Raw genomic sequence first — 26381 nt, 5'->3', positions numbered from 1 at the left:
AGAAATCAAATATATAGAACGCTACTGTAGGCTTCAAGAAGCTGTTTGTATTCTCCTATGGCTATTTTCTAGCCAAGTATCAAAGGAAGCACACTACTATGCCAGATGAGATGACACTGAGTTATTGCCTAATAGAAATCCAACCCCTACTGAATTTTCCCACTTCGGCCTTTGCTATGGATATGTGCGCCACTAAGCGCAGAACACAGCGGTCGCAAGTCTCACTACAAATTGCTCAGAATTGGCAAGTACATGCACTGCAGAAACTACAGCCACCAGCAGATCAACCAGAAATCAAATATATAGAACGCTACTGTAGGCTTCAAGAAGCTGTTTGTATTCTCCTATGGCTATTTTCTAGCCAAGTATCAAAGGAAGCACACTACTATGCCAGATGAGATGACACTGAGTTATTGCCTAATAGAAATCCAACCCCTACTGAATTTTGCCACTTCGGCCTTTGCTATGGATATGTGCGCCACTAAGCGCAGAACACAGCGGTCGCAAGTCTCACTACAAATTGCTCAGAATTGGCAAGTACATGCACTGCAGAAACTACAGCCACCAGCAGATCAACCAGAAATCAAATATATAGAACGCTACTGTAGGCTTCAAGAAGCTGTTTGTATTCTCCTATGGCTATTTTCTAGCCAAGTATCAAAGGAAGCACACTACTATGCCAGATGAGATGACACTGAGTTATTGCCTAATAGAAATCCAACCCCTACTGAATTTTCCCACTTCGGCCTTTGCTATGGATATGTGCGCCACTAAGCGCAGAACACAGCGGTCGCAAGTCTCACTACAAATTGCTCAGAATTGGCAAGTACATGCACTGCAGAAACTACAGCCACCAGCAGATCAACCAGAAATCAAATATATAGAACGCTACTGTAGGCTTCAAGAAGCTGTTTGTATTCTCCTATGGCTATTTTCTAGCCAAGTATCAAAGGAAGCACACTACTATGCCAGATGAGATGACACTGAGTTATTGCCTAATAGAAATCCAACCCCTACTGAATTTTCCCACTTCGGCCTTTGCTATGGATATGTGCGCCACTAAGCGCAGAACACAGCGGTCGCAAGTCTCACTACAAATTGCTCAGAATTGGCAAGTACATGCACTGCAGAAACTACAGCCACCAGCAGATCAACCAGAAATCAAATATATAGAACGCTACTGTAGGCTTCAAGAAGCTGTTTGTATTCTCCTATGGCTATTTTCTAGCCAAGTATCAAAGGAAGCACACTACTATGCCAGATGAGATGACACTGAGTTAGTGCCTAATAGAAATCCAACCCCTACTGAATTTTCCCACTTCGGTCTTTGCTATGGATATGTGTGCCACTAAGAGCTAAACACAACGGTAGCAAGTCCCCCTGCTAATTCCTCACAAAATGGTAATAGATGCAAATTAAAATAAAAAAAGTAGAACGTTATTGTAGCCCTAAGAAGGGCTGTTGGGTTCTTTGAGAATCACTCCTGCCTAACAGTAAGCTAATAGAACACCCTAACGCTTTCCCTGACCAGCAGCAGCTCTCTCCCTAGCGGCATCCAGAGACAGAATGATCCGAGCAGCGCGGCCAGCGGCTAGTCTATCCCAGGGTCACCTGATCTGGCCAGCCAACCACTGCTATCGACGTGTAAGGGTACCACGTCATGCTGGGTGGAGTGCAGAGTCTCCTGGCTTGTGATTGGCTCTGTTTCTGGCCGCCAAAAAGCAAAACGGCGGGAGCTGCCATTTTCTCGAGCGGGCGAAGTATTCGTCCGAGTAACGAGCAGTTTCGAGTACCCTAATGCTCGACCGAGCATCAAGCTCGGACGAGCATGTTCGCTCATCTCTAATTTCAACCATTGTAAGCCACAGTATCCTCAGACTATCCACAGACCGCATTCCTTAGATGCCCTCATAAAATTTCAACCACTGTGCCAACAAAGTATGCAGTAGTTGTGTCTCTGTGACAGAAATCACAAACAGGCAGGGAAGAGATAAGCAGTGCCTACACTGCTCCCCTTTCCTCTGCATAATCAAAATATAAGTTACATACTCAGCAAGAGAAGAAGTCCATAGCCCATAGTTGTCAATATACCATATAATGTGTCCTATATGATAAACCCCACTTGGCTTCCAAGTTAATTCATCCATAACAATGTAATTTCAAGGCTTTTTAACTTTAGCTTTTCTTCAAAGCTAAAGTTTATGTAAGAAGGCAAAGGACTCAGCATTTTATAATTGAGTATAACCATTGAGCAAAAAGCAACATTAACCCCCTCCCGACAAAATACATTTAAAATAAAAATAATGATATTTCTGAATAGTCAAAATGACACAAAAAGGCATTTGCGAGGCTGTATGTACAGGGGGTAATAATTAGCTCTTTCTGTACTATTAACCAGAAGGAACACTTACGTTCTGAGCCATCTATAATCTGTGTTGCCCAGGGAACAAAACAGAATATTTGCATGAAATAACCCCTAATTTCAAGATCCGTCTGCCATATTTATGGCTCTTACTGGCAGTCACTTTAGCAAATTTGGAATAGATGTGTGGATCTTTCAGTTTAATACGTTCTCCCCCTGCCAGGCAAAGTCGAGCAGGGAGTAGGCCTGAACAGAATGCTAATGAGGGAAGCAAATCATTCAGATCTTAGATCAGCACCTGGGTGATGCTATTTGCATCAAATTAATAAAACTATTTTCGAGTGATTTGGCAAGTTCTCAAAATTTCCTTCTTCATTGTAAAGACTGCGGGTGATCACAAGTGCACTTGATGTATTTATCGACAGAATTTTAGAAATGGATAATGATCTAGGGAGAAACCTTTCAGGCTGAAGTTGAAAGATTAGTGTCAACATGAAATTAATCAATTGAGAAGAAAATCAGAGGTGGAATATTTTTGGGATAAATTCAAAAAGTTATAAAAAAAATTAAAATGGCACCAAGTTGTAGAATTTAACCTTTGTAGGGAAATTTGTCCCCTGATAAACACCTTTACATATGACCCCATAAATCCAGTGGGCATAATTTCAACACTTTATGGGTTTCCCTCTTTTTCAGTCATTATTGTAAGAATAATAATAATCTGTGTAATAATTTGATTTCTTTGACCGTGGTGATAAATTTTGCTTACTGTGTTTAAGAGAGGTTAGACAAGCATCTTATAGGTGTTTGATATTTTCTCTCAGTTTAGGGGAAAGTTGTTGTCCTCTGACCCTGCTCTCCTAAATGGAGAAGTTGAATACATTGGGGCAGTTTTATCAAGCTGCCTAATAGTAAGAATGTGCCTAGTTGCCCGTGGCAAACAATCACAGCTCAGCTTACATTTATATTATAAATATTTTAAAGGGGAGCTGTAATTGGTTGCTATGGGCAACTAGGCATATTCTTATTCTTAGGCAGCTTTGATAAATCTGCCCCATTGTGAGGACAGCAGACATTGATGCAGATCATTAAAACCCCTGCTCCAGTTTTCTGTTTGGCTTTGCACATTCTTTTCAGTGCAAACCGCTTGCACATGTATTTAAGAAGTGTCCGAGACAGATTTGTGTCCCAGCTGCACTGAACTGCACTGAAATATGCGTTCCTGTGCTCAGTCAGTCCGTGTGCCACATTTAGCATGCAATGTTTGACAGAAGTATGTTACATGCCCCCCATTATAGGTGAAACTGGCGCCCTCTGCACACTACATAGGCAAACTGTGCATGGTCCAGTTTGCATCGCTTTTAGTAAATGTGGGGCATTGGCTCAATTTTATAAATAGTGAGGAAAATTTAACTAATCGCAGTTTGCCACGCAAATGTTCAGAGTGCACCAGATTATTGAATACTAATGCACGGTCTTCAATTATCTGGCACACCATGCACTGCTTAAAAGGTGTGTGCCATCTTTTTTTTTTTTTGGTGCACCTTTAGCATAGAGAGTGTGACACAATTCTGTTTTTCTTAAACAAACAATATCAATAAATTGCTGAAAGTGGACAACCCCTTTAATGTGTCAGTTTTTTCAAATATTCAATGGTGTAAAAACAATACTTATGCTACTGTATTTTTTTCCAGATTAGCACCATTTGGTATATTTCCAGTCTCCCAGTACATTGCACAGAATAAAAAAATGAGAATTACAATTTGCCTCGTAGAAAACAGTGCCATACAGCTTTGTAAACTGTAAAGTAAAAATGGTATGGCTATTGGGAGGCATCGGGTAAAGAAGGGAAATGCAAAATTCAAAAAGGAAAGCAGTATAACCATTTAGCATGAGGGGGGTGAGTCACTTAATTTGGGGCTCATTTCTGCTCCTTATTGTGTATATCATGTCTTGTGGGGATCAGTGATTTTTCATGTGTTACTGCTTGTTAGTCTGATAAATGAAACTTGTGTCTACCCTGAGATGGATATTCCAGTGGTGGTATGCTGTTATCTGCAGAATAAAGAGCATCTCTGAATTCCTAGTTATCTCTATAAGGTAAAAAAAAAATCATTGTAGTTATACTAAAGTGGTACAGGCAATCCCCGGGTTACATACAAGATAGGGTCTGTAGGTTTGTTCTTAAGTTGAGTTTGTATGTAAGTCAGAACTGTATATTTTATCATTGTAATCCCAGCCAGAACTTTTTTGGTCTCTGTGACAATGGGATTTAAAAAATGTTGGGTTGTCATAAGAATCAGGATTAACACTAAAGCTTCATTACAGACACATTTGATAACTGTTACAGCTTATGATTTTAGCCTAGGACTAAAGTACAATAAATTACCAATATCCAGAGGAACGTTTGTAACTAGGGGTCGTATGTAAGTCGAGTGTTCTTAAGTAGGGGACCGCCTGTAATTTATTTTGATAATCCAGTATTGTATTGCAGTTAAATTGTCAGTTAGTACCAATGTTAGAAAAGTAGGTAGGAGAAAAGCTTTGGTGTCTATCATCGTTCCCATACATACTACTGTGATTTCCAGTTTGAAAGGCAATGGAGAATATGTTTGGTCTTCTATTATTGACTGCCTGACCCTACACTTACCGATAAGGATAGTAAATGTGGTGTAACATCTGTCCGAGCGTCATCCTCTGTCCATCACGTAAAGCCAAGGATGCACAGATTGTCTCATCAGGTTAACTTTGACATATATAGTTTGAATAGTAGTTTATGCTTGCAGGCTTCCATGGTTGATTTGCACCCCACCCATCACTCTCCTGCAGCTCTACTCTGGCTCATTAATAGTAAACCTACTGTTATGGACAGACTCCCCATCCACTCACATCACTCCCTTAATTTCGTGTCTTGTCTGAATTTCAGAGATCCTCTCCAATTATTCCTGAACAAGGACATCATATAAGTGGTCTGCTTGCCTTAGTTATTTGCCTACTATAGACCCAGTTTGTAGTAAGCTCCCGGTAGCCTGGTATCCTGTTAATTCTGTTCTTGCTATTCTGGTATTTTTACCCTATGCTTGTATTCTGACTGTCCTTCTGCCTTGCAATGTTGTACTGTGATTGGCCTTCTGCTTGTGACCTGGCTCTGAAGACTATTCTACTGTATTTGGATTGTCTTGTCTTTGTCTCTGTGTACAGAAAGAGAATGTCAACTAAATGTCCCTTACCTTTTAGGGTATGTGAGGCAAGTAGGCAAGAACAACTGGGAAGTGGGTTTACTCTCAGGGCCCACTGTCTCTGTGTTACCTGTCTATTCCCAAATATTGCATTACATGTGGGTATCATATGTTGATCATCAGCTCCTGCCATTGCTGACATATGACTTAAAGGGATAGAACAAGTGACGATTGGGTGCCCTCAACATTAGACATGGAAAAGTTACAACACTCCTACTACATGTTGTCATAGTCTGTCTACAATATAAGGCAGGCTGATATGTTTCCTCTACTATATAGGTTGCTGTTTTCAGAAACTTTTTATCTCTTGAATCACAAGTTGCCCCTGCCTAAATTTTCTTCCTCCTATTTTTAGAATGAGAAGTCTAACTCTTTGTGAATGGCCGAATAAAGATCTGTCCAATCCCTAGAGCTGTTGATGACTATGGTTGCTTTACCCTTTACTCCATCCTTTCTAAAACCCTTCCAACTTTTCTTTTTTAACAATATATTTTGTGAAAATAGAAATTTGTGGTAAAGCAAAGCATTCCGATGAAGCCTAAGTCAGACATTTACTTACCCGGGCCATCCGTTATCCCTGCTGTGCGTTGTCCGACATTCATGGTCTCTGTCGCAATTCACTAAGATTGTGCGCCCGATTTCCTGCATGTGTCGCTCCATGCTCAGGTCTGCCGGAGTTCAACTTCTTCTTCCCCGTATATGTGCATTGTCTTGCGACACAATTTAAATGTTTAATCTCGTGCTTTGTCCGAATCCGTCGTATCGTTCGACGCCCCCCCCTACACTATTTCTGTTGCATGAAAACCGGCGGCAATGTGTCAAAATCTGATTGCGTGCGACACAATCCCCTTCTAAATGTCTGTCCTGGCAGCGCGATCCCCGAAAAGTGGGAGAGCCCTATGTAAATTCTGCCATGGGACCTTTAGTAAATAAGCCCCAATGTCTACATGTATGATCTCTTACAATTGTTTTTCAGTACATAAGTTGTGCATGAGGGGCCCTGGCTACCTGGCAAAACTCAATTTAATTTAAGAACAGTTTAGCTCAGCTAACAAGTATTTGATTTACCAGGGCCATTAAGAAAAATGATTCTTAGGGAACAGCGGTATAGCTCTAGATTACTGCAATTTACGAGTCCATTTTAAAAACCCTTATTAGGTACCTGTTAAGGGAAGTGGAGGAGGGGGCATGTTTTTATTCCCAGTTAGTCAGATAAGCTTTAAAGAGTCCTCAGTTTCATGTCCTTTGTTCCAAACACTTCCAAAACACTGAATTATACTTAAAAGGAAATGGGTGGAAAGTCATTGCATTGTTATTTGTCAATTGTTGTTACATACATGTAATTTTACAAGCATATCACTTCTAAATTTTGTGCATGTGTATAACGTAGAGACTTGCGTGGGTATGAAAGTAGAAGTACATTATATGCTTTTTTAAATTTATATTTGTTATTTCAATTTTAGCTATAGTTATGCCCCAGCTCACCTCCTGCCAGCCCCATCAAAACCATGCAGACCATCAGTAAGGCTAATTTAACAATATGTTGGTGTATCCTACAGCACTGCTTACAGACCTCTACTTGACTATAGCCAGTAGTAGATGTAATGTTTTAATAATTTTGTGGAAAAAGAGATATATGTAGATCTAAGTTCTGGGATTTTGTATTCAAGTCTTTTTTTGCTACTTTCTTTCCTTTTTTTCATTTTATTAGGTATATATAATTTTATATTTTCAGTAACAATATTGATATTGTTTGCTTTTGCTCACAAATCTTTTAAATTAAAGTTTCTGGACTTGTAGACTTGAAACTTTTCTCTAGTCCCTTATTACCCAGTGTCCGCATTACTTCATCACCGATATATGTGGCAATAGTGATTGGTGCAGGCAGTTTCCATAGAAACAGCCTAGGCTTTTCTTTCCATCAAGAAAACTTCAATTCATCACATTAACGTCACCCTGTCACATCTTGTCTATCAGTTCATTTTACAGGCCAAGACCTTAACGCTTTTAACATTGCCTCCATCTTAGACTGAAAAATGCTGCCTGACCGCCAGGATTCTTGTATTTTATTGTATTAAAGGGATAAAAACATAAAATCCTCATTTAAAAATCTAACAAATGTGGTGAGGTGCTGGTACCATTTTTCTGCTCCTGCTTTTCATTTTTCTTAATATTAGAAGCTGATAAGAGGATGTGTCAGCACACACTATGGATGGGATGGTTACTCAGCTGGAAAAAAATTGAAAGTGTTGAAATGCATGTGATAGAGAAGCTGTATTTACAGGTGCAGACCCTATTGACTTTTAGATTTCTCTCATTCCTTCTGTAAAGATCCTCAAGGTCTATACTTGGCTGCTTCCTTGACATCTATAGATCAATGTATGACAAGCAGCCTGCAAATGAACTATTACATTTCTATACTCTATACATTTCTATCTCTAGGTCATACAGGTAGCAGAGTTTTACATGACTTTTTGAAGTGTGATCATTTTCTGCACAATGAAATCTAAGAATTAAAAAAAAGCCATTGAAAACCAAGAAATAAATAAATCTAGAGTGATGTAGGTCCAAGCCCTGGGGGCCAGGAGCTTCATGTTATCATGATAGCTGGTGTGTATCTTCAGTAAGCAGTCCTGAGTCCTAGCTAACAAAATTTGAAAAAGTATTTAGGATCCTTTATCAGTAATCATGTTTTTTAACCTCAAAGCAACACAAAATCACAAAATCTCATGCCAACTGATATGTGAACAGTTACTTATAGTGGTCTGTGGCTGTAAAACGATAAAACATCAAGGTAGGATGGGCATCAGCAAAGATTATTTGATGCCATTTTAGTGTAACATTTTAGTGCATGGTTCACCATAAGTTGTGCTTGAACAAGGGCTCTGAAAATACTGCATGTGATACAGAACTGAATAATGGACCAGGTGTGCCAAGTATTTCAAGAATGATGGTTTTTTTCTGCCCAAGAGTTCCCAGTTTGGAGTCTAAAGAATGAATCATAGATAATTGATGATCAGAGATGATCAAGTTGGAGGTCAAGAAGTGAAGTCAGGTATATAGCAGGAGTTATAACCCCATGACTAAGTTAGAACCATAGTTATTCTAATAATCTGATTCTATTTACGGTCGTGATAAGTCACAGTTCCAAATTGATATCATTGTTGGTGGTCACCAAGTACCAACACCTTTGATCCAAGTTTACCTGTTAATATGTTTAATAAGGGGAAAATGTCTACAGACAGAAGTAACTGTGGTCAAAAGTTAAAGCTTGATGAATTTTCCCCTTTATATTAACCCTTTAAAATCCTGTGCTGAATCCATATCCCACCCAGTACCACCCACAATCGGTGCTGGCATTAACTGTTTCAATGCCACTATACACCACCATTTTGGGGAGGGTTACCACTCCCAATGACATAAAAATTCGACTTTTGACCACAGCCAGTTCTATCTACACATGGTATTGTTGGTCTTTTCATGTGTAGTTGTGATACAGTTCTGCACAAACTTAAAGGAAACCTGTCAGTAGGAGCCCTTTTTTGGCTGCCCTGTGTCCCCATAGAGGATAGTGTGCACATTGCCAAAGAGTTTTTATAGTAAAATTGGCTTTTTTATTGTCACTCCCTTTGACATAAAAATTGGACTTTTGACCTCAGCCATTTCTATCTACACATGGTATTGGTGGTCTTTTCATGTGTAGTTGTGATACAGTTCTGCACAAACTTAAAGGAAACCTGTCATTAGGAGTTCCCATAGAGAATAGTGTGCACATTGCCAAAGAGTTTTTATCGTAAAATTGAATTAGATGCATGACAGAGCAGTTTCCCGATGGTTGGGGGGAGGGGAACCACTCCTCACTGGCCACTCCCATGGGACTATGGACACAGCCCTGCATACACAAAGTAAACTTTGATACAACTTATCTTTTAATCGGAAAAGGCCAGTCTTATAATAATAATAATAATAATAATTCCTTTATTGATATAGCACAAACAGATTATGCAGTGCTGAGCTTACCAAACCTTGGCAATGTGCACACTTTTCTCTATGGGGACTTGGAGGGGGGCAGAAAAAGGGCTCCCGATGACATGTTCCCTTTAAATGCATGAATCGGGTCTGACATACAAACGGCCCTCAAACAAATAAAAATATTTTGAGAATAGAACAAACAACTAATAAAAATTATTTACAGCAATATTAGTTGTCTGAAATTGACAACAGAAGGTGATGGAAAAAGATTCAGTCATCACTGGTAACACTGGTGACAGCAGAGACACAATTAAAAAATAGGGGCGTTTTAGTTATTTTGTCCAATTCCTGTATATCACACTTAAAGAAAATTGTATTGTGCCAATGTTCTTTGTGAGATAAACATTTACCAAAATTAGACACAATTGAAATTGTTATGTACAACAGAAAATGGATTAAAATTACCCAACACTTTAGGGTATGAAAGCTTTTCTGGTTTTTAGATTTAGCTTTTATGGTTTCAGAAAAATACAGAAAGATTTTTTGCTATTCCTTTTAGCTTTCAGATTTCAGAATTAATTTCAGCTGTTAAAGTTGCTTCAAGTATGAAGAAGGGAGAATGGAAAACATGTTTGGACTTGTGTTTCAGGTGCATACAAAAATAAAATGGCATTGTTATTAAGAAATGGCACACTGTGCAAGTAAATGGCTCCTTATTTATGGCTTCCAAAATAAGGCCCAGGATTGAAAAAAAATTTGGAAGCGCTCTATACATAATACTCATCATACTCATTCCATAGAGATTGCAAGTTTTTTGTAAAACAAAACATGGCATTAAAAATATACTTTTAAAGGGGATCTCTGAGACATTGAATTCTGTCAATCCACACAGAGACAAAATTTGACTATACTTTATATTAAAAATGAATTGGTGATTCTGCTGCTTTATTTCACCTTTTTATGTCCTCCCCATTGCCCTGAACAGGTGTGGGACTTGCATTTTAAAGCCCAGAACAAACAGAGCAAGAAAAACAGCATGCTGTATGCTTTCTAAAAATGCTATATACAGTATCTCCATCAGATAAGCAGGAGAATTGCATTGTGAGAACCATCGTTTGACACTGAAAGAAGAGGGAAGTGACTGAAATGCAAATAAAAGAGCTCTTGTTGGGATGGAAAAGACACTGGTTGACCAACTGCCTCATTAGCATATGCATTAAATTGTGAACATCTTAGAAATGGTAAAATAGACAGAAATAATAAATAGTAACAATTAATTTTTCTACAACATGCTGGCAATAGGGTTGGACAGAACCTATCCATAAAGTTTGGGTTTGTGTCAAACTGTGGCGGTTTAGGTCCCCGGGCCTAATACCATACTGCTTTAGAAGTGCGGGTTTGGGTTGAGGTCAGACTCAACACAACAGTGGCAACAACTGCACTCGGTGCTGGCACCGATGTTAACTGTTTAAAAGTGCCCCCCAACATGAAACTGATTTTTCACATGCAAATTTCACATACATTTTAATGCCACTGGTGACTTTGCCAGCAGCATTTAAACAGTGAACACCTGCCATTGGTACCAGCATTGTTTGCATTGTTGGGGTACCGGAATAGCCCATGCCGGTTCACTCCGCGTCTTTGGCATGGAGTTAATGTAGAAAGGATAATAATCGCGATACCTGGTGGCTTGCAAGGAATTGTGATTATTTCAGATGTTGTACACCACAAAACTGCCATAGACACCCTAATACATCTCCCCCATCGTGCACATCCCAAAAGAACTAAACAAATACAGAATCATGAAAAAACAACAAAAATATATTAAATATATCAAATACCAAAACCAGTGCAAAATGACAGTCCGTCCAAAAGAGGAAAGAGCAAAAGAGGACCTGTCAGGTCGATTTGGGATCCTAAAACCTTCTGGATCTGAATTCTTTAGGTGCCAAAAAATAAAAATAAACTTTTATCCTTACTTTAATTTGAGTCCCATGATTCAGATTTACATCAGAAGATCCCACACTTGTGCCTCTTCTGTCGATGCAGTGATTGAATTTGGGATAAATGCGCTGTCGTTTACTATGCTAGCTTCAAAAGCCGCAGAAGGGAGCGAGGGATGAGGGGAGTATGATTCAAAATACTCATGGCATGGGTAAGGACCTGTGGATAGTTTGGAGTCACCAATGGCTATGACAGCTTCCCTTTCAAACACTTAAAATAGTATGCTGAACAAAGGGGAGACTGGTGTCACAGTTATATTCCACAACAAGACCTGAGCCAAAACTGAGACCAAGTCTGCACTGTAAAGAATAAAAGTATCCAAAAAAGGGGAAAAAGTGGGAGAGGACAAGTCTCCTATAGACAGTGCATGTACATATATATAGTTTACAGTGAATGCCAGAAGCAATGCATAAATAAATAATTATATCAAATGTATTGAGTTTCATCAGAGGATAACATTCTGCATTTGATTAATATGTTTTGGATGTCCACTTGTGTTTTTCCATGTATGTAGAAGTAGAAACATTTGTTTTGCCCTTTATGGAGACCCAGTAGTTTAAGCTTCACCTCATCCCTATAGCTCTTCTTTTTTGCTTATTTGATTTAATGAAGAGTGAAGTGGTACAAACACTTTACATACACATAGCAAAGCAAGACTAATAACCCAACAACACCAAAGGTAACCATTATACCACGCTTTTAAGATCCATTAGCTTCTAAGATCCATTTTAAACCTTTAACCAAACCTCTTATTATATGGCTCTGTTAGAAAACAGAAGTACCATTATATACAGTATTCTACACTCTGGGAAACTTCTTTTCGCTTCTGTTCTTGAATTCATTGCTACTCAATTAAGCTCTAATGATTGACTAATGTAAAAAAAAACAGTTTTTCATATTGTATTGGAAAATAACAGAGGCAACTGCTCAATCAAAATGTGATTGTAAACATAAAATATCTCCCTATGAGGTCCTTTAATGCATATGGGGTCATGGCAAGTTAATGGAATCTTCTCCTGCTATATTAAGCTTATTATTTTAGGAGGTGGACTGGTATAATACTAAGATTGCTAGTCTTACATATTCGCATGCTAGTCTTACTCTTGTCTGTAGGGGAAGTTCTGTGATTGATATAATCTTGTACATAGGGCTCCCTCTTATCTTAATGATATACTGTACACTGCATGATTATAGTAGATACAGTCGGGCCATCCCCTACTTAAGGACACTCAACTAACAGACAACCCATAGTTACAGACAGACCCCTCTGACCTCTGGTGAAGCTTTCTGAATGCTTTACTATAGTCCCAGACTGTCTGTAATTAAGATTTATTGATAATCCTTGGTCCCATTACAGCAAAAAAATGTTTCCACTCCAATTGTCATTGGGGCCAATTTTTTTTTTTTGTCTACAGTTTCGACTTACATACAAATTCAACTTAAGAACAAACCTGCGGACCCTATCTTGTACGTAACCCGGGAACTGCCTGTACTGTCCATTGTAGTATTTGTGTATTAGTGTTCAGGAACGCTTGTTTAACCCCTTAACGCTCTGCGCCGTAGCTCTACGGCGCAGAGGTATAAGGGAAGTATGAAGAGGGCTCACGGGCTGAGTCCTCTTCATACAGAGGTGGGGGTTTTTGCATTTTGCACAAAACCCCCACCGCTAATAACCGCGGTCGGTGCTTGCACCGATCGCGGCTATTAACCCTCTAAACGCCGCCCGCAAAGTCGCGGGCGGCGTTTAAAAGACGGCGGCGCGCGGGCGCCGCCATCTTTTTTTCGATCGCCACGCCCCCGAACGTCATCGGGGGGCGGCGATCGGTTACCATGGTAGCCTCGGGTCTTCTCTTGACACGAGGCTACATGGTTTATGCAGGTTCGTTACAATGAGCCAGTGGCTCATTGTAATGTAACACCTGCAAAAACGCCATATATTGCAATACTGTAGTATTGCAGTATATGGTAGGAGCGATCTGATCATCTAGGGTTATTGTACCCTAGATGGTCTAAAAAATAGTGAAAAAAAAAAGAAAAAAAAAAGTTTAAAAAATAAAAAAAATTAATAAAATATTAAAAGTTCAAATCACCCCCCTTTCCCTAGAACGGATATAAAACATAACAAACAGTAAAAATCACAGACATATTAGGTATCGCCGCGTCCCAAAATGCCCGATCTATCAAAATATAAAAACGGTTACGGCCGGCGGTGACCTCCGAGGCGGGAAATGGCGCCCAAATGTCCGAAATGCGACTTTTACACCTTTTTACATAACATAAAAAATGAAATAAAAAATGATCAAAATGTCGCACAGACCTCAAAATGGTAGCAATGAAAACGTCGCCTCATTTCGCAAAAAATGACCCCTCACACATTTCCGTGCGCCAAAGTATGAAAAAGTTATTAGCGTCAGAAGATGGCAAAAAATTTTTTTTCTTTTTTGTACACATTCGTTTAATTTTTGAAAATGTATTAAAACACAATAAAACCGATATAAATTTGGTATCACCGCGATCGCACCGAACCAAAGAATAAAGTAGGCGTGTTATTTGGAGCGAAGAGTGAAAGTCGTAAAAACTGAGCCCACAAGAACGTGACGCACGTGCGGTTTTTTTTCAATTTTTCCACATTTGGAATTTTTTTTCAGCTTCGCAGTACACGGCATGTTAAAATAAATAACATTACGGGAAAGTAAAATTTGTTACGCACAAAATAAGCCCTCACACAGGTCTGTACACGGAAAAATGAAAAAGTTATGGATTTTTGAAGTTGGAGAGCGAGAAATGAGCCGGAAAACCCTCCGTCCTTAAGGGGTTAATGTATTTCTTTAGTACGTTACCTGACAATGTTTACGCCTTCACTATGACTGAACTTTCCTTTTAATTGCTTTGGTGACAATGTTCCCTCCAATCTCTGATTGTCCTCATTACTGTTGACAAGCTCATTCTTATAGGCTGGTGTTAGTATATCATTACTTTACATTATCATAGCCTTGTCTTGGGGATAATTGCTCTCCTGACATTCTAATTAGTTTTGGTGACCTACCATAGCAGGTATCTGCCAATGGTTTTGCAGCCCCGCTTCTGTCGTATGACTACTGCAATCAATCTAGAGCCATGTCCTCATTTCTTACTTTACAAGGTCAGTGTCGGATCTGAGCACACAGTAGTTCTTCTTTCTTTGCATAAATCTTCCCATGAATATAATTCTTTATCAACCAATGATATGCACGGACATTGTTTACCTTCAAGCACGCTATTTTTACACTTCTTAGAGAATTCTTACAGCTAATAAAATAATATTTCTGACGACAGCAGGTTCCAGACGCGTGTAGTAGTGGCATGGAGGGTAAGTTTGACCTTTCCTTACAGGGTCAGTTTACATCCAGGGACAATAAACAGAGAATCTGCCGACTGCTGAATGCTCAGACATGCCCGTTGAACTCATTTGTAATTTCAGGATTGTAGAGGTTTAATACTCACTAGATGTGATTACATCTGAAGGAAGGGGATTAAATTGGTTTATTGGGTGCGTGCAACTGTTTTTCTGCTTCTTATTCACCTTTTCAAGGACATAACCAAGAACAAATACAGTCTAAAACATTGAAAGTAAAGAGAAATCTTTCCCAATCTGGTGTAAAGAGAGATATCTGTTTCTTGGAGGCAACCTATATGGTCTCTTATGTGGATGCTAGCCAAGGTCCCAATTCAAATCACGTAATGCCCTTGTGCTCTACTGTCCCATTAAACATTATTATAGAGGGAACAGTTTGCTTTTTTAAAATATTAATGTATACAATTATTATTATTCTGCCTCCCTAACTCCTCCTTTTTACAGTCATGATGCTAAAAAGAATTTAAAGGAACTTGCTGCTATATATTTGTGGGGTTACAGCATGCAGGTCTTACCTTCAAAAGTGAATAAACCACAGGACAGAGGATGCATGTTCCGCAGGTTTAGCAGTGAATCAGACCCCCCATGATCAGTGTCTTAACCTCTGGACAGTAAGCTTTACCTACTCATTGTGGTTGATCCTTTCATGGCCAATGTTCACCTAACAACAAAATTTATTCTGCTACATGGCAACACCTTACTTCCAGGGCTTACCTCATTCCCAGGTCTTTATACTATAGAACATGATGGGCCACATTTACTTACTTGTCCTGTCGCGATCCCCAAAAAGTGCATTGTCCAACCAGAATGCACGCTGCCACGATTCACGCAGATTGTGCGCCCGATATCCTGCAAGTGTCGCTTCCCCGCTCAGGTCCGCCGGAGCTCACCTTCTTCTTCCTGGTGCATGTAAGTGCATTGTCTTGCAACACAAATTGAATCTTAAATCCCGCACTCAGTCCAAATCAATTGGATCGTCCGATGGCACGATCCAATTGTCACATGAAAGCCAGCGCAGCTGCTCCACAATCTGATCGCGTGCAACACAATCCCAAGTTACACACCTGTCACAGCGGCACAAATCCTGAAAACTTCAAAAATCCTATGAAAGTGCCCTTTGTAAATAAGCCCTGATGTCTGTTCACTATGGCACAGTAAGTCAATAGGAGTTATTTATCATTAGGCAGGTTCTATTTTTGGAGCTCCGCTGCCATTCAGATTATTTAAACGGCTTTGGCCCTTTAATAAATGTTCTTAGTGTCTACTTTCCAAAAGTTCCAAATAAAGTCTCAAAATACATAAAAAAGTCCCAGCACATACACTGGGGATTGGAGTAACTATGGTACTATTTATGGGACTTTTAGCAAAAGACCCAAGTCATGAATCTAGCTTTCTAAGGTGCTGCACGACATTGTGCAAGGAGTTGTTCTATGTTTACACGAAATTAATGAAGAGGTGGAAATAGTCATGTGAGACTTTAGTAGTAAAAACTTCAATGCAACTTTTTTGAGACTTTTTATACCAAAAAAGCCCAGAAAAACCAATGATCAATAACCCCTAATAGCTCCATCTAATATTCAAAAGCTCAAAAGTGAAACGCTATATAGGATAATAGTTGTTTTGTGTGAATGATGTCAGCACCTTTTTAAATAGAACCTGTTGGAGCAGAACATATTAGCTATTTGAATGTATCTTATCATCAAAGTAACATATGATTTGCATATATTTTATCAGTCCTTGTACAGGATCATTGAAGCGATGTGGATAGAAACCTTAATTTGTCAAGGAAAATGATGAGTAGAATTATGCTAATGCCGTAGGATAAAGCAATGGGGTTCCATATTGATGGGCTTCATTGACAATCTGTTAGGAGTTTTCATAGACAGTTACATTCTACAAATTAATATTTTGCCCATAAATATCATTAAAAAATGTTCTTATGAGTTCACTGTTAGTTCTTGAAAGACCAGGAAATCTTTAGATGACACTAGGTTCTTATACAATATTTTTTTATGTCCTATAATTGAATTTTTAACTCTTTGGCTTATTTCAACATATTCAATCATTATTTAATATTGTGATCTATATGCACAGTGGTCCCTATATTATTAACCCCTTAAGGACGCAGCCATTTTACAGCTTAAGGCTCAGACCCATTTTTTGGATTCTGACTTGCGTCACTTTATATGGTTATAACTTTTGAACACTGTTACTTATCAAAGCGATTCTGAGATTGTTTTTCCCCACATGTTGTACTTCATTGTAGTGGTAAATGTTGGCTGATAAGTTTTGCGTTTATTTTCCAAAAAAAGAAAAAATGATGAATTTTTTGAAAAATCTCACTTTTTTTAAATTCAAAATCATTACATTTTCAGGTAGATAGATTTACCACTTAAATAAGTTGCTGCATAACATTTCCCATGTGTCTACTTTACATTTTCATAATTTTTGAAATGTCTGGATAATATATTTTGTTTGAAAACTGTTTTTATTGTGTACAAATATAAACATACAGAAATATTTCAGTATAAAGCATTATTTTGTACATTTTTATATTTTTTGTATTACAAAGATAAAGAACCTTATATGAAAAACAGAACAGAACTAGACAATATTCTAATGGGCTTTACTGATAGGTATAAACCTTCATTTTAATCAGAGAGAGACCGTTTTTTAGGGGGGGGGGGGAATGGGAGGGGGGAGGGGGGAAGTGTTTGGGTGGTTTAGGTAGAAAGAGGGGATGATTGGGGGGGTAGTAGACTAGCAGCAAGTCTATTCTGATATTGGATCCAAGGGGACCAGATTTTTAAGAATTTGTTTCTTGTCCCCCCCTCCCAGTGGGCCAATTCTTCGAATCTACATATTTCTGCGACCTTATCGCACCACTGGGAGAGGGTAGGGACCAAGTTTGTCTTCCAGTTGCGTGGAATTAGTAAGTTGGCAGCTGATATGAGGAAGGTAGCTAAATCTTTTTTCTTAAGGGCGAAGTTAGGGCTAGGTTTGCCTAGCAATATAACACTCGGTGAGCGGGGGATTAGTATTTTACATATTTGTTCAACCATTTTGAGGGTTTCTTTCCAGAAAGTTTGTATCTGGGGGCATGACCACCATATATGTGCCATGGTACCTATTGAGGATTTGCATCTCCAGCACTTATTGTCTAATTGTGGGAATATCTGTTGAAGCCCTTGGGGTGTCTTGTACCATCTTGATATTATTTTGTATGCATTTTCCCTAATTCTAATACACCTTGAGAACCCGTTAGAAGCCTTTAAAATAGCTACTTTGTCTTCTAATGTAAAGACCTCTTGTAAATCCTTCTCCCACTGCGCTAGGAAATAGGGGCTAGTGGTATTTTGTAGTTTGACAATCTCTTGGTATGTCTTAGATAAGAGTTTTTTGTGAAGGGGAGTTGAAGAAGCTAGCTTTTCCAGCCAAGTGGGGTCAGGATCGCAATTTGGCCTTGCTAAAAATTTGGAGCAGGTTTCCTCAAAGTCTTTCTTGTGGAGAAAATTAGTAATTCTCAAACCTGTGGTTCTTAATAAGTGTGCTTCATCTATAGTGTCTTGTGAGCTGAAGAATGTCTCTAGTGAGGTATGATGCAGTTTGTTCCAGAAGGTGTGTGTATTTTCCCTATCTGGGTGTATTATGATGGGGAGTAAGCCCAGGGGTATTAATGGGCTGGTAGCAGAGAAGATTGGCGATGCTTTAGTGAGCTGTGTGAGAACTTGATTTAGTCCTTTATGCAGTACACTACATTTCTTGGGGTCTCTGGGCGAGGTTCTGAGTCCCCAGATAATAGCCCTACTTTCTGCGGTTAATAAGGAGTTTTCTAGTTTGCTATATAGACTGTGTTCCGGAGTTTGGGTGATTGATAACCACCTGGAGATTTGGCACGCTTGGTAGTAGATTTTGGGATCAGGAAGGCCTATTCCTCCCTGTTCTGGTCTTGAATTAAGGAGACTTGCTCTGATTCGGGGTTTTTTGTTTTTCCACAAAAATTGTGAAAAGGCTTTCTTGATTTTGCTGAAAAAGGAGTTAGGAAGCCAGATTGGAACCGTTTGATATAAATATATAAGTTGGGGAATGATGTAGGCTTGTAGAAGGTTTTTCCTACCCCACCAGGACATGTATGGGAGTTGTAAGTCTTTTAATTGCTTTTGGATATTTTGCAGTAGAGGGAGATAATTGAATTTGAATAGTTGCTTAGGATCAGCAGATAACTGCATACCTAGGTATGTGACTTTTTCTCTAGGCCACCTAAAGGGTGATTGGGATTGAAGTTCCTTTGATTTTGCAGAGTTTAGACTAATGTTTAATATCTCTGACTTTGCAAAATTGACTTTAAAGTTAGAGAGTTCTCCAAATTCCTCGAAAAGTTGGGTAATAATGGGTAAGGAGACAGATGGGTTCGAGGTAAGTGTGAGCAAGTCGTCTGCAAAGGATGCTGTTTTATGTTCATATCCGTCTATTTGAATGCCTTTTATTTCTGATGTTAGTCTAATTTTCCTGATCAAAGTCTCCATAACCAGAATGAACAGGGAGGGGGACAGAGGGCATCCCTGTCTAGTCCCGTTTTGTATTGAGAATGAGGCGGACAAAACTCCATTTATTCTAACTCTAGCGTTTGGGGAGGTATAAAGTGTGGAGATGGCATGCAGAAAAGGAGATGGAATTCCAAATTGTGCCAGAGTGGCGTAGAGGAAATCCCAACTAACCCTGTCGAAAGCCTTCTCGGCGTCTGTGCCGAGAAGGACCAAGGGTATACGTTTGTTTTTGGCATGTTCTATAAGGCGGATAAGTCTGCAAGTATTATCTTTGCCTTGTCTATTTTGTATGAACCCAGTTTGTTCCTCACCCACCAGACCCGGGAGGAGTGGATTTAGTCTGAAGGCCATTGCTTTTGCCCACCATTTAAGGTCACAATTTAAGAGGGATATGGGACGGTAGCTACCACATAGTTCTGGGTCCTTACCTTCTTTCGGTATTATAGTAATATGCGCCTCTTGGGCTTGCTTAGTCAGCGAGCCACCTTGGAGAAGAAAATTACATAGAGAAGTGAAATGTGGTAGCAAGGTATTTTTAAACAGCTTGTAGTAGGAGATAGGTAACCCATCCGGCCCAGGGCTTTTGCCTGATATAATTGATGAGAGCACTTTTGAGAGTTCCTCTTCCGTAAAAGGAGCGATTAAACTTTCTACTATTGGAGCGGATAATTTTGGTAATTGACAAGAAGTCAAAAAATCTTTTAGCTTACTTGTCCATTCTCCCGGGGTTGGGGGTTTTGGGATATTGTATAATGATTCGTAAAAATTTTTAAAAGCGTCTCCAATCAGCTCAGTGGATGTTACTTTACCTTTAGAGTCATGTTTAATAGATCGAATGTGTGCTTTATCTCTCTGTTTGCGTATAAGGGCTGTCATTATTTTATTGCCCTTGTCCCCGTGTGCATAATGTTTATATTTGGCTTTTGTGAATGTTTTATATGATTGAGTGTTAAGTAGGTCTTTAATTTGGTTCCTAAGGTTCTGGAGTTCTAAAAGGACGTGTGGTTCTGATCTCTTTTTATGCGAGGCTTCCAGTGATGATATTCGGTTGAAAAGGGAATCTAACTCTCTAGAGCGTTTGCGTTTTAGAAATGTGCCTATGGAAATCATTTCTCCAGCCACAATAAGCTTATGGGATTCCCAGAGACCTGAAGGTGAAACATCCCCTGGTAATGTACTACTAAAATGCTCTTTCAGTTTTGCCTCAATAATCTTCTTATGAGACGGGTCTGCCACTATTGTGTCATTAAATCTCCAGCACCACTGGCCTTTATGAATATTGTGGAAATTCAAAGAAGTGGTCACTGGTGCGTGGTCAGATATGTGGATGTTGCCTATTCCTACTGATTTTGTCATAGGGAGAAATTTTCTAGAGATAAATAAGTAATCCAGTCTATGGTATGTTCCATGCGGGGTGGAGAAGTAAGTGTATTCTTTAGTTTGAGGAAAGTGAGTACGCCATATATCTACAAGTTCTAGGTCTGATAAGGCTCTGGCGATCCGGGAGAGTTTTCTGCTGGAGGTGTAATTTGAGTTTGTTGAATCTAGTAAGGGATCTAATGCTATGTTCAGGTCACCCCCTAGTAATACAATACCATCTTTAAACATTTTCAACTTATTTAGGGTCTGGGCAACCCACAGTGCTTGTCCAGAATTAGGAGCATATACATTAGCAATGGTGACTGTTTCAGTTCCTATTTGCCCTTTGATGAAGAGATATCTCCCTTCTGGGTCTGCTAGTTCTGCGGATGTGATTAAAGGGATATTTTTATGGATAGCTATTGAAACCCCTCGAGATGCCTTGCAGTAAGTGCTGTGAAACCATTGGTTGTAGTCTCTAGTGGGTAAATTGGGGATTTTGTTTGTTTTGAAGTGGGTTTCTTGGATCAAAGCTATTCCCGCTTTGTGTTTTTTGAGAATTCGCATTACTTGGCTCCTTTTCTGAGGGGTGCCCAGACCTCTGACATTATATGTCATAAACTTAATTTCAGCCATACTCATACAGTACATATTTGGAAATAAAGCCCTTTTACACCTACATATATCTGGTCACATTGGGCGTATGTATTGTCTACTAGCTGGGGAGAGGGGTGTGAAGGGGGAGAGCAGTGTATCTTATCAGAAAGGGTAAACGACTCCCCTGCTTGAGGGGTAGAATATTGCCTTAACAAAGTAACAGTAATAACTTTGATGAAATAGAAATAGAAAATTGGACTACTCTGTGACATGATGGGAAGTCACAGTTAGGTCCAACACAGTTGGTCTCTTGTGCTTCCCCTCTAGGTGAAAAAGTACAAGGGGAAGTGGGGGGGGGGAGACCTACCTATCTAGAATGGCCTACTCATTCGGCCTCGCCTCGGGGACCTAATTTTAGGCAGAACATATGCATGTAACCGATTACATCCCTGTGACGGGTAAATTTGTTCTAGATTAAATTTTTTGCATTAATAACAGGGAAAATAAGTAAACATATGAAAAACGTCTGTCAATACGATACCCTCTTCGGGTCACCAACAGAGACATAGTCCCTTCCTGTGGGCAAACAGATATCTTGATGTTGATGACATCAGGGTGACATGAGTCTGTCTTTATGGACTTTCTTCACCTTTGGGGATTTATGCTTCAGCACTGGATTCCATGGCGTTGGGATGGTGAGTGCAGGCATCTGTAGCTCTTGTTCAAAGGGAAGCCAGGATGGAATTTCTATTGGATCCATCTCGAGTAAGGGCCAGGCTGTATTCAGGTCAGCAGGTTTTCGGATCACGATGTGTTTACCATTTTTCATTATTGCCAGTCCAAAAGGATATAACCAGCGGAATGGGATATTTGATGCCCTTAGTGCATCAAGTAGTGGTTTCAGGATGCGTCTCTTTGTTAGAGTTGCAGGGGCAATATCCTGATATATAGTGATAATGGATTCCTCATGTTTGATTTCGCCATGTTCCCTGCTGGCCTTTAGGATGGCTGCCGCGTCTGTATATCTGTGTAGACCGCAGACTATGTCTCTAGGCGGATCATTCCTTCCGGGTTTCGCTTTTAAGGACCTATGGATCCTTTCAATTTGGATGGCTTCAGCTTTCTCTTGGCCCAGGAGAATTGAGAAAATCTCTATGGCTAACTTAGGCAGAGCTTCGTGGGCATATGATTCAGGGAGCCCCCTGATGCGTACGTTTTGTCGGCGGCTGCGGTTCTCTAAATCTTCTGCTCGGAGAAGCGCCTCATTTATTAGGTTGTAATGAGTCGCTAAAGCCTCTTGCATTTTAACACTGTGCTGCAGTATTTCAGTCTGAGTGGTTTCCACCTGCTCGACTCTGTTGCCCAGATGTTTTATATCTATTTTAATCTCTGCTAAGTCTCTGGCGATAGGGCTTAAAGCTTGAAATAGAACCTTCTTAATAAAGCCTCTGGAGGCTGGAGAGTCTGTGTCCTCACCTCCAGTCTCGGAGCCGTTGCAGAGGCTTTCAGCTTCAGAGTCCTCCTCTAGGCCTTGCTCCGCTGCTGCTCCGGGCGCCATCTTGGGACCTCGTGCAGGGGAGACCGCGAGCTTCTTTCTGAGGTATTTTTCTAAGTCTCCTTGGGTTTTGTTTCCTCTGAAAGCGCTTGGCGTGTCCCTGGTCTTATCCTTGCCAAGTCTGCCCATTTTCGGAGGGTATTAGGCGATATATTGGTGTCCCGAGGCGAGGTGAGCGAGGAGCACAGAATCTATGCTGCCATCTCCACTCGCGGCCAAGCTCCGCCCCCCTGGATAATATATTTTGATGTCGCTCGGCTTACAAATCGAATAGCGATATTCCGTATTTTCAGAATTTACAGTTTAAATACAGTTTTGAATGAAATGTTACATATTTAGTATCAAAACCCCCGTATATAATCAACCCATTTTCAAATCTGCACCCCTCAAACTATCAGAAACAGCTTTTAGGAAGATTGTTAACCCCTTGAGATCTTCATAGTAATTGAATCAAAATGGAGGTGAAATTTAGATTGGTCAAATTGTTCCGGTTATATGCTCATTTAGCCCTAAAATTTACACATTTCCAAAAGATAAAAATAGAAAACCCACCATACAATTTGTTCTGCAATTTCTCCCGAGTGCAGAGACCCCCCACATGTGAACGTTACTTGTTTTATGGGTACACAGCGAGGCACAGAATGGAAGGAGGGACCTGCAGCTGCCAGGATTTTAGTTTCCTCTTTGGTCCCTTTTGTAGGCTATAAATTTTCGCTTTTTCGTTATTAGGGCCATGTGCTGGCATTTTTTTTTGCGGGATGAGATGCTTTTTCCAGTGTTGCCATTTTGGGGTTGGTATCACCTATTGTTGAAAATTTAGGAACTCGTTTTTGAGGGTATGAGTAGAAAAGCATCAATTCTGTACTGGATTTTTGACTTATTTTTTTTTCGTGTTCACCGTTTAGCCTAATAATCATGTTAGCTTTATTCTATGGGACGATACGATTACGGGGATACCAGACTTGAATATATTTTCTTACATTTTACTAAATTTGTCAAATAAAACCGTAATGTGGGAAAAAATCTATCATTTTTGCATTGTCGTCTTCCAAGTGGCATAACATTTTTACTTTTTTGACTTGGGAGCTGGTTGATGGCTTGTTTTTTGCGGGACATGCTGTACTTTGCAGCAGTATCATGTGGAGCACATATGTTTTTTTGATCACTTTTGATGGCATTTTATGTAAGATTGAATAGGTAAAAATGTAAATTTTTGGTGGGTTTTCAATAGTTTTAACGGCGTTCATCGTACGGGTTCAACAATGATTTACTTGTATTCTACGGGTTGTTACGGACGCGGTGATACTATATATGTGGGGTTTTTGTTACGATTTAGACTTTTTTGGGGTTATATGTCTCTTTATATGTTATGGGGCTTATGGGCATATTTATTGATTTATTACTTTATTTTTTATTGAATAACATTTTTTTTTACTTTTTCACTTTTTCCACCATGGGAAATGACCAAGCAATCATCTGATTGCTTGTTCATGATAATACTCTGCAATAATCATGTATTGCAGGGTATTATCAGTGTTAGCCTATGCACTTGCATAGGCTGGCACTATGCCAGTAAGATGACGTCACAGACGCCATCTTACTGGCAGTGCCTGCAGGCAGTGCTGGGGACCAGATCGGACCCCAGCACTTCCATAGCAGCGATCGGTGCCCCCCGAAAACGGTTCGGGGGGGCCGATTGTGGGGGAAAGACCCCCCAGAAACATGTTAGATGCCGCGGTCGTGCTGACCGCTGCATTTAACGGGTTACACACCCGCGATCGGAGCCCACTCCGACCGCGGGTGTTACACTGGGGTGCCGGCTATTAGTTACAGCCGGCACCCCGTGTTTCCCGATGCCGGTTCGGCTCTGATCCAGAGCCGAGCCGGCATAAGCGCCGTGGCGGATATATCCGCCACTGAGCGCTAAGTCACTGCACCGGATATATCCGCCACGGAGCGTGAAGGGGTTAAAGCCCCTACACTCGTTTTCTGTTTGACTTTGCATGTTCTTTTCAATGCAAACTGCTTCCACATGTATTTATAATGTGTCCTTGAAACATTTGTGTCTAGGCTGCACAATACCCAACACAACGCAAAATTCTGCACTGAAAGGTGTGTTCTGATGCACAGTTGGACCATGGGAAACATTTATGCAGTGTCTGGCAGAAGTGTGTTGCATGCCCTATGTTAAAGGTGCATAAAAAAAAGTTGTTTCAGCCTGTTGGAGCAGTGTAGGGGGCCCCAGATTCATGAAGAACGTAAGCCACAATTCATAGATCTGGCGCACCCTGCACACTTCGTAGGCAAATTGCAACTAGTGCAGACAGCACTGTTTTGGATATACCATATATATCTTTCCCAGGAACCCCCCTAATTTTCGTAAGTTCTAGGCTTGTAAAGATTTGCTATTGTGTGCTAGTGTCATGAATGTGAATCCTACTTATGGTCAGATCCAGGCTGTTCAGCAGTAAATTGAGATGACTGTTAAACTTTTTCACTTTTTAAAAATGTCTTTTTAACTTTTATTTGCCTTAACATGGCCCCTAATCTGCAGTGGACATTGCAGTGCTTGTTGATAACATGTTGATGTCTTGCTAGTGTTAGGAAAATGACTTGCTTTGCCATTTACGGTGCACATATCCTTACCCCATATAGATGAAGTTTGGTAGACTTATAGAATATAAAAATTAATCAGGTATCTACTTTCAGTCAAGGCTAATTAATACATTGGTGGATGAGAAGTTGAATATAAAACGTATCTAGTCCTGAAATCAGTATTTCAATGGGTGTACATGAAATATTTCCAGGTACTTTGTAAGTTTTTAGCAATTATGCCATTTACAGCCTTTATAAGTTAATTTTAGTTCTTCCATAGCTGATAGGTGAAGATCTGCTCACTGCCCCCCCCCCTATATAACTCTAATTTAGTGAGCGTTTGGACCGAATGTAGCAGAGATTTCTGCTACAAGGGGGGGGGGTACATGAAGGGGGAACATGAGAGAAACCATAAGTGGTGAAAGGCACAAGTTTGTCCAAACACAAAAAAGGAAGTACTTTGGAGCAGCAGTTTCCAAAAAAAAATAAATAATGACAAAGCTGCTCCAAATAATGTGTCTTTTTATTCCAAGTATTCAAACAGCAACATTTCACTTTCAATAGTGGAATTTTTGAATGCCGCTTGAAAATTTTTTGTCCATTCACATACATTACAAAGTTTCCTATATACACTTGCTGAATATATGTCATGTTTTCTCATATTCACTGTCATTTGTTGAAGGGTTAGTCACCACATAAAATACTTAAAGGTTAAGGTACATATAAATCCAATGTAATGATTTCTAGAGATTTTTTT

The 26381-nt window shown here is 39.8% G+C and overlaps 1 protein-coding gene across 1 annotated transcript in view; it reads left to right on the top strand.

Annotated features, from left to right (window-relative positions):
- CDH13 (cadherin 13) overlaps positions 1-26381 on the top strand; it is a 548360-nt gene that overhangs the window by 88499 nt on the left and 433480 nt on the right. The window lies entirely within an intron of this gene.

Source organism: Engystomops pustulosus, chromosome 7 (assembly GCF_040894005.1).
Source record: "Engystomops pustulosus chromosome 7, aEngPut4.maternal, whole genome shotgun sequence".
Lineage (NCBI taxonomy): Eukaryota > Metazoa > Chordata > Amphibia > Anura > Leptodactylidae > Engystomops > Engystomops pustulosus.
Note: the sequence above shows the minus strand (reverse complement) of the source record. Positions and strands in the feature narration are given on the sequence as shown.